Genomic DNA, 9,417 nt, shown 5'->3' with positions numbered 1-9,417 from the left:
CACTGCCTGTCTCCATCTTCACTTGGATGTATCATTCTGAGTAGTCATGCTTCCTTTGGCTTCTTTGCCTATTGATTTAGCTAAATGAATATTACATCCACCTGAATGTCTGGCTTCCTCTGCTATTTTTATTTTTTTTTCACTTTTTTAAAATTACGCCTCATTTTTGATGGAATTTCTCTAGAGTAACAGAAAGAGAAGACAGGTGAAAATGGAAATGTTTGGATTAAACTGCTTTAGGGGATTCACTAGGGTATAAGGAAGGTCCAGAAAGAAGTCAGGAACAGTATTTTGCATGAACAAATGCTTATTAGTGGATACTGCTCTGCTACTCTGATGTTTCTTGTTTTCAAACGGTAGCTGTATACTTTTAGCTAGGAAGAAGTAAGAAGGGTTGAGGCAGCCCATCTAATTTCTGAATCATCAGCAGAGCTGGAGAACCTTTTTTTCCCCTGTGTCCATTAACTAAAAGGAGCCTACGCTCTTAATTTTGGCAGCTCAGTTTAGTAGTTAAGGCTAGCTGGAAGCAATCCCAGATTGTGTTCTCTTTTTCCTTCTTTCTTTCTTTCTGTACTTAAATGAACATGGCTCCTGCTCTGTAGAAACAGTATCATGAGGGACTTAAATGTGCTGAAAATGAGGTGTAACAGGGACATACTAAAATTCCTGTCAAGCATCATTATCATTAGGAACCAAATAGCTAAAACACGGCTAATTGCACCACCTTATCCTTAGCCTTCAAGCTGACTGTAAATTGTATTGAGGGCAAGGATCTGATTGGAAATCAGAAAAAAAAAAGCTCTATATCACTTTTCCTTCCCTTAGCTCTTCCTTTAATCTTTCTAAGTAATTATCTACCTACCGTGAAGAAGGCTGGCTCCTGCACTCCTGATCTCCAGCCCAAAATCTCGCATTCAGCCACTTTGACACTCGATCTGCATATTTTTAGTGATTATGATGTTAACACTTCACTGCTGGGACCACAAATCCTACCACAGAAAGAAATTATGTCACTCTGTAAATGAGTGTGACTTGTTCAATAACCTGTGGAGATTTTGCCAGCCGGAAGGGGTGGGACATGAAAAAAGGAAAGTTAATACATTTAACACCTTTCTCAAGGTAATTCTGATAGGATAATATAACCTGCTGATACTTCTGGTGTGTTTTTCTGATCATTTTGTAAATGTATACAGTGCCTCAGTTTCCTCAGACAGGTTACATGACTGTGATGTATGATGCTTCCTCCCGTGGTTGAGCCAGAAGTCCATCAAGTCTCTAGCATGCAGATGGTCAAGCTACCCTGCAGACACTTATGTATTGCATGACTAAACTAAGCTCCTGATAGTCCTTCAAAATGTGTCTTCAGCAGATCTTAGGAAGATAGGGCCTCGCCAAGCCCACAGTCCACAGCGTTTGTCTGTTGTAGTGCCCAGTAAGATGTAGGATCGTCCTAAATGCCAGTAACTAAGGTAAGAAGCACATGTGGTGGCAGATTAATGAAAAAAGTCATCATCAAAATATACCTGAGTGGTAGCTGAGTTTTCATGGTGTTTGCAGTGTTTTCAATGCCAAGCCCTCTTGCTGACATGCAAATACCTGTGCCCACATCCTAAGACTTCTACAGTTACATGAAAAGTTTCCATTGACAAGCAGGGATTTTGGATTGAGCCTTCTTATTAAGGAGGAAATGCTTCACTAAGACCTGTAGCCCTGGCTCATACTCTCCCATCTCTACTGCGCAGCTGACCCTGGGAACGAAATGGCATGGTTAAGGAACCACAGACACCTTGCTAAGAGACAAATGAACAAATGTGCTCTTTTTCTAGTTTGTCTTTTTTTTTTTTTTTTTTTTTTTTTTTAATGCTGCCAAATACATTGCCTGGCTGCTACCTGGTAGTTGCCTTAAAATCCTTAAAACCCACCTAATCAGTGTAACCACTGATTATAACTCTTTTATATGTGTTCCTTTCCAAGTGGTTTATCTGTAAGTCTCTTATTTTTATATCCATGTATGTTCCTTTTCAACTGGCTTTGTCACTTGTTTGTGTAGCAATCCATTACCTTACAGAGACAGATACTAACTTCTTTGGCTATAGAAATATAAATATTAATAATATAGAAATTATTGTAAACCCCCCAGAAAGCACAAATCTTTCTTTCCTGCCTTTAAACTTTGGCTGTTGAACTCAACGAGGCCATGCCTGTTCTCAGAGTGTTTGCACTGCATCTGGTGTTTCCACCACAGAGAAAGGCAGGATGCTGGTTTTTTTCTAAGAGCTCATCAGAGGGGAATGGGCCACCCCTGCCATGGTCTTCATTCCACAGGACGCAGGTAGGAACAAGGATGCTCCTGGGCTGATCAGTGACTAAATCTGTTTTAGCATCAGATTGTTGACATGATATTTTGTCTTGAAGACTTAAGAGAATATGCTCTGTGCGTCAAATGCATAGGCAGGGAGCTGAGAGCTTTACTCAGACCTAAGGCAAAAGCTGGTTTCATGGTCAGAGAACTAGCTACAAGAGATCTGCACTCAGATCCCTTGCTTTGCTGCTGCCTACCTGGCACTCATCGCTTACTGTTTCTGCATCAATTGCCCACATAGATGTGCAGCTAACTGTATTTTTCTTTTCCATGAAAGTATAAACTGAACAACATCGTGTGCTCAGATAACACCAACCTAGAGGCTAAACAGGTCCATAAAATAGGAAAGAAGGGTAGGCCACGTCTGATATGGATTTTTGCCAGATTTCTTCTGCTTTGGACTAAGGGGAACAAACTTATACTAGAGCTGGCCAGGTATTTTCTGGAAGAAAGTTCTCTATTGGAAAACATTGATTCGATCATAATGAGATGTGCCTTGGGAACGTTTTGACATTGCTGGGCATTGTCAGACCAGGTGGGACTGAAGGTGAAATGTAGGCTCCCAGGAATTACTAAATCACCAACCTGGCAAGCAGCCAAGCTTTGTGAGCCCCAGGTATATTTGGTTATTGGGCAATATAAAAATGGACTGTTAGTGGACAGTCTGGTGTAGTGTTGAAAAGCCATCTTTTCAGTAGGACAGTTAAGAAGATGATGTTAACTTTTCATTCCCTTGGGACAGGATTTTTCAAAATGTAATTCTTACAAAACATTTGATTCTGATATGGGATAAAGTTATGTTTTTTTGTTTACCATAATGTCTTAAGTTTGTAATGAGCTCTGAGAATGGGTTGATATTTTTGAAATAACCATGGGTTTACAGGGGAAATAGTCTTTACACCCAACAGGACTAAAACTCTGCTGTACAATGGCCTGCAAGAGAGCAGAAAACAGTCCATCATCTCTGGATATGACACAAAGTCCTATTGTCAGGCTGAATCAGTCAACTGAATTAGCATTAGTAATATCAGCAACCATAACCCTTTCGATTTCTGGTATTTCTAGAATGGGTTTATCACATCAATTTAGAGCAAAATCTAGTGGAAAGGTAGAGCAATGGCTCAGTTTCTATTAAAGTCCTCTTTGTGGACCTCTATCCTCTATCCTCTAAAGTCCTCTATCCTAGCACAGATAGAGTTCACAGTGATACCTAATGCTACTTTAAAATATGAAAGATTATTATGAATAGGGCATCAAATTATAGAAAATACCGGTTAGAATAATTACATTATCATATTTTTATATGGAAATTATTTTCCAGGCAAATGTCGCCTGTTTGGAGAAGTTGAAAACAACTCTAAATACATCCTTCTGTATGTCACAGAACAAAACAATTTTAAAGTTTAAAACCCATTATTTTAGAAGAGCTATTTATTTCAAGTAGGTGGCAATTTTCTTCCCCTCCCCCAACCCACAGATTTTAGTAGCTATTCACCTCTAGCAATTTTCATCTAGCCTGTTCTTTAGAAACCAATTGCAACCTTTAAAGTAGTCATCTATTTCCAATGGAAATCTTCACATCCTGCTCTTTAAGCCATTTTTTTCAGACTCTTAATAAATTGCCTCAGGTTGTAGAGTTAGTAATGACACTGAATAGTGGAGGGCTTTCATGAAACATTCTGCACCTCAATTCTCTCCTCGCCCTTTCTTTTGTCCACTGCTCCTTGCATTTTTTTGCAGAATTTCAACAATCACTCACTCAAAAGGAACAGATGCCTTTATTCTCTCACAACAGAATTTGTGAAATTTGCCAGATAACTGGGGATGAAGGGGGACATGTAAACACAGTCAGCTGAAGTGGTATTGGATCTCAAAAGAGCAGTAAATACTTAGCTCTTACAAAGTACTTTTCTTGGCAAGAATAATCTCTCCAAAGGAAGAAAGAAGAAATCAGAAGGTGACTTTATGTTACTGAATTTGCCTCCTGCTGCTGCCTTACAATCAGTGTCTACAGTGAACTGGAAGCTTTTAGAAAGCTAGGCTGGGTATTGCACCACAGCAGTGTGCTCTGCAGGCAAATGCCTTGCGTAAGGGCTAGAGCTGAGAGGTTGCCCTAAGGGATGGGAAATCAGGATCCATAAACTTGCAAGTCTGCCCAAGTGCCTGGCTGAGACTCTGAAAGGAATCTCCAATGTCTCCTGGGAGATAAAAGTGCCGGGAGGACGTGGCTCAGGGCATTTTCGACTTTCCTAGTAGACAGCACACAAAATTAAAGAAAAAGCAAATTCCTCAGGCTGCATTCGACTGCAAATCTATGCAATCCTATGCCAAATTTTAGATCCTAAAGGTTATAGGGATATCATAAGAGAAGTAGGTGTCCTGAAAAACTTTGCTGTCAGGTAGGTAGTCAAATTGATATAAGTCCCTACTTTAATACTAAGAGGGTAAATGCAATCCTAAACATCTAAGCAGAGGAATCGCCAAATAACAGCAGAGAAGTAATATTTCTTGGTGTGTTAAGAAACCGTTAGTGGAAAATGGTATCCCAGTACTGGTTTCCACACTTCAAAAGGAGACATGGATGAATCAGAAAGCATTCAGAAAAGATTTACGAGCATGATTTAGAGTCTGAAAAACCTGTCTCACTGTGAGAGATCTAAGAAGTTCAATCTATTTAGCTTATCCAGGAGTAGATTAAGAGGTGAATTGATTATAGTCTACAAATATCTACGTTGGGAAAGGATTTGAGAAAGCAGACAATTCTTTAATTTAGTAGAGCGAAGCTTAATGAGATTTGGTAGTTATAGACAAAGCTACTGTGAACTCAGAGTAGAAATGTGGCATACATTTTTGACTGTGAAGATAATTAACCATTGAAGCAGCTTAACTGTGTATATGGAAGACCCTCCGTCACTTGGAAACGAGCTAAAGATAAACTATTATTTAAACTGAATTAAGTGCTTGGTGCAGTCATAGCTAGCAAGGTTTTGTGGTCTAGTGTTAAGCACATCAGATTAGATGGCTATGATGGTCTCTTCTAAATTATAATTCTTCATTAATTATTTCTGTATCAAAGGGATACTTCTTCAGGAAGGGCAGGATTTACTCTGAAGACTGCAATTAAAAGCACTACATTATCACATATTTAATTCTATTGGAGCATAAATGAGCTATAAAATTTAAAAGGCTTCAAGAAATAAAATGTGCTGCAGATCTCAGGGTTTGGCATTTCTCCCCTGAACAGTCACTGGTCACAGATTCATCCTCTCAGTTTTTAGCCTTTATCAGACATCCAAACTTGCCCTTTAGAGAATTTAATCTTTAGAAATAATAATATGGGAAAACATCCTTTCCTCTTCTCCATCTTTGCTGTGCTCTGGGATCAAAACCCCCATCCCCTCTGACCTGATAGGACAAAAGGAGTGTCAGAAAGCAAAGCAGGATAATTAGGACATGCTCTGTTTTTTCCAAACAGCTCTTAAAAAACCTCATGGGCAACATACAGCAATCACTACGTTGTCATTGTGCATGCCAACTTGTTTCTAAGGATGCTAGTCACCTATATTTGCAAAATTAATTGATAATAACTACACATGGATAAAGGAGATACTAAAAAACAAACAAAAAATCCAGGCTGCTGCCCAGTTATTAGCGAAAGAAGGAAGAAATGGAGGTTTGCTTGTGAGCTCTGCATCATGCTGCTGTAGTTGTAGAGACCTGGTGGAACAAGAGTCAAGACTATTAACTAGTGCACATGCAGCTGGGACCACGGAGACGCTCATACTTCACCAGGATTCTCCATGGTATAACAAGCCACCAAGTTCCTGCACCAAGGAATACACTCACTGATATCAGTTCAGCCCTACACTGAATCTGCTCAACCTTCACCACATTCACTACTTGTTTAGGTACTTCTTTCATGCAAGACAATAGAATCTAAGCAAAATCCATCCATATTTCTGTGACTCTCAATTTGCATTGGGATGGTCCTGTCTAGGTGTAAAGCAACTGTGCAGTTTCTGCACTAAGAAAGGCAAGCCTGGAGGGGCTGAGTCTTAATATTCAAGGAAGCATGACACTGTGTGAACTGTGCTTCTCCAGACATCTCCTGGGAAGATTAACTGCATTGTGGAGACCTGTGAAGACATCTAGTCAAGCATACTCATGCAGGGAAGGGTGCTTTAGTTTTCTTGAGATCTGATCATGGTCCTGCTGTGTTGGGTGTTATACAGAAGCAGAATAAAAATACGGTCCCCGTTCCAGAGAATTACAGTATAATTGGAAATGAAGAGATAGGAGGTGGACAGAGACAGACACGAGGAAGCAATGAGACAGTACAGTGGTCTCATGACACCTAAAAAGAGACAGTTGTGACAGTCACACAGAAGATTCAGCCACAGCCACAGTTTTTTGCCAGGTGAGTCATCATAGCAAAATGCTTGTGGAGGTAGAGAAAATGTGATGGCTTCTAAAAGCAGGATAAATTAATGCGGAAGCAAACACTTCCCAAGAGGAATGCAGTGTAGAAAATATATGAAGCTCTAAGAAGATCCTGCAAAAGATCCTGGTGATAACTGAACAGAGAGTCTCACTGCAGTACCAGAAAAACTAAAAACAGTGTGAAAAGACAAACTGCCACAGGCTGCTTTCAAATCCACTGGAATTCTTTGGACCTCTCAACAAATATATTGAATAGAAGTATGTTTTAAGGAAATGATAGAGTCCATATATACAAATGTATGGTCTTTCAAAAAGTTTTTGCAGATTTAAAATAAATTCTCTATTCCAAAGTGACGATATTGGGCTCACTCCTATCTCAAAATCAAAGTATGTGCTTTGATTTGGGCCACTAAAATATGACATCAGAAGGAGGCAAATGAAGTAAATGAAGTAAGAGATGTCAGAAAGGCCAATGTATGCAGTGCATTATTTGCTTTAGAACGTGAAAGGTGAAATACACTTATCAAGTTTGTTTTTCACAAAGAGAAGTCTTTGGGAGAACCTCCCCCTAGTTTGGGAAATACACCAAGAGAAAAGACAACCACAGTGGAAACAATCTGGTGCCATTAGGCTCATGGAATATATAATTTCCCTTGGATTAGGATGTTTGCTTTAGGTTGTTCAATCTCTAAAAGAATATACAGACCTTCTCGTTTCCCTAGGCAGCTTTGCAAGCCTTTGTCTTTGAGTTGTTCATATTTGTTGTGGTTTTGACCTCCTGTGGTGGGTTGAACTTCTGTCTGGAATACAGAGATTCAGTTTGCCACAAAACCAACATGAAAAGCCATTTGGGGCTTGTGTGGCTGGATGACTCAGTACCCAAAAGTCTGTTTATCGCTGCATTTGGGGCAAAGTCAACTTTTTGTCTTGTGATTATGAAAGCAGATTCCCATGAGGTCTTACAGAAAGCTGTGGCGCATTCTTGATCACTATTTGGCAACCAAAAGCAAATAAACCACACTTGATCTTCCTAAAGAAAAGGTAATTAGCATAGATTAAGTAACTCAAAGCCATAAAACAATAGCTGAACGGAGCTGCTGGTGATCCATGAGCTAGAGTCTAGAGGTTTACTCCAGCTCTGAAACATGGTAAGTCCCACATATAGCTCTTCATAAGATTAGTAGGCGTGATAAGCATAAATTTAAGACATGTTAGCCTTTCTCCCTTTTCATTTTTCTGTCTCTTTTCTGCTTGTTTAAAATGTTACATAGCCCTGTATAGCACCCACCACACCTGAGGCTATCATGGTTGGACATTAAATGATTCAACAGTCAATGATTCAGCCTTCAAAGAACAACCAACCCTCCATGTTTCTGCAAATAGCAAATTTGAAAGGGAAGGAATACAGCCAAATTATCTGGAAATGATTCATTTCAATTTGAACTTTTTCTTTAATTACAAGTGTTCTATAATATCCTCTTGTAAAGGGTATTTTCATACTTGTGTCCCAAGACATGCAAGCTAAAGCCAGGAATTATTTATTTGCAGAAGTCCGATTCAGATGTATCAACAGTTTTTTTTAAAAAAAGATTATTTTCTTTGATCTTCTCCTCTCTTGCAGACTCTGAAGGAAATCAATTTTTCGGTCCACAAGATTCATTCCTGATAAATCAATATTTCCAATGGAAAAAGACTGGTTGCTTGACAAGATCCCAACAAGCTCTAGCAAGAGCTGACAAAGGTCAAAATTTGACAAAAACTTGCCATTTGTTAAAGCTTTTCCCCTTCCACTGAGGCATCTCTGGACACCTGATCTTGACTATCAGCAGCTCTTCCGCCTCCTGACATCAAAACCTCCCCTAAGGAAACACCTGCCTGAGTTCCCCTGCTTGGGAATGGTGGTAGAAACTTTCTCATGGTGCGATGGGACAGTTTGGACGGGGAAGGACATCTGAGCTGTTTTCACCAGCTCTTCAACTTTCCCTCCCTCCCCCTGCCCTGCTTGAGGGCCAAGGTCTTGGAATACAAAGTCCCCAGATGGAGTTAAGTATTTTGCAACCCAGCTGTAGCTGCTGGCAATGCAAACTCAAAGTCTATCCTAACCCAAGAGGCATCTGTAACGGATGCAAGGAAATTAGCAAGGAAATGACTCAAGCTAACAGCGCGGACACACATCCATCAGGCAGTTATCTTTCATACAGTCAGGTCATTTATGTATCCACTTTGGTACTGAATGAGGCAGGCCCTGTTCCAAAACAATAGCTGTGATAGTCAAGATGGACAGGCAGGACACCAGGAATTATTAGAAAGTTTCTGAAAGACACAAAGGACTGTGAAGTGACAAATTTCCACTGAAATTTGATGGAAGTCAGACACCAGTTTTTATTTATCCTGTTGAAAATTTCCCTGGGATTTGAGATTTTTGTGGAACAGATTATTCTTTTATGTTTGTAAGGAGAAATTGGGAAGCTGATTCGTTGAAGAGGGTAAGAACATAAGAGAGAAATCCTGAGTAATTGATTGGGTAATGAGATCATTTAGGCTATAGCCTTTATGTGTACATGTTCTGCAGATCACATGTATATATGTTGCACATTGCAGGAGTTAACAGATGA

The sequence above is a fragment of the Rhea pennata genome, chromosome Z, assembly GCF_028389875.1.
Source record: "Rhea pennata isolate bPtePen1 chromosome Z, bPtePen1.pri, whole genome shotgun sequence".
NCBI classification, from domain to species: domain Eukaryota; kingdom Metazoa; phylum Chordata; class Aves; order Rheiformes; family Rheidae; genus Rhea; species Rhea pennata.
This window is presented reverse-complemented; position numbering follows the sequence as displayed.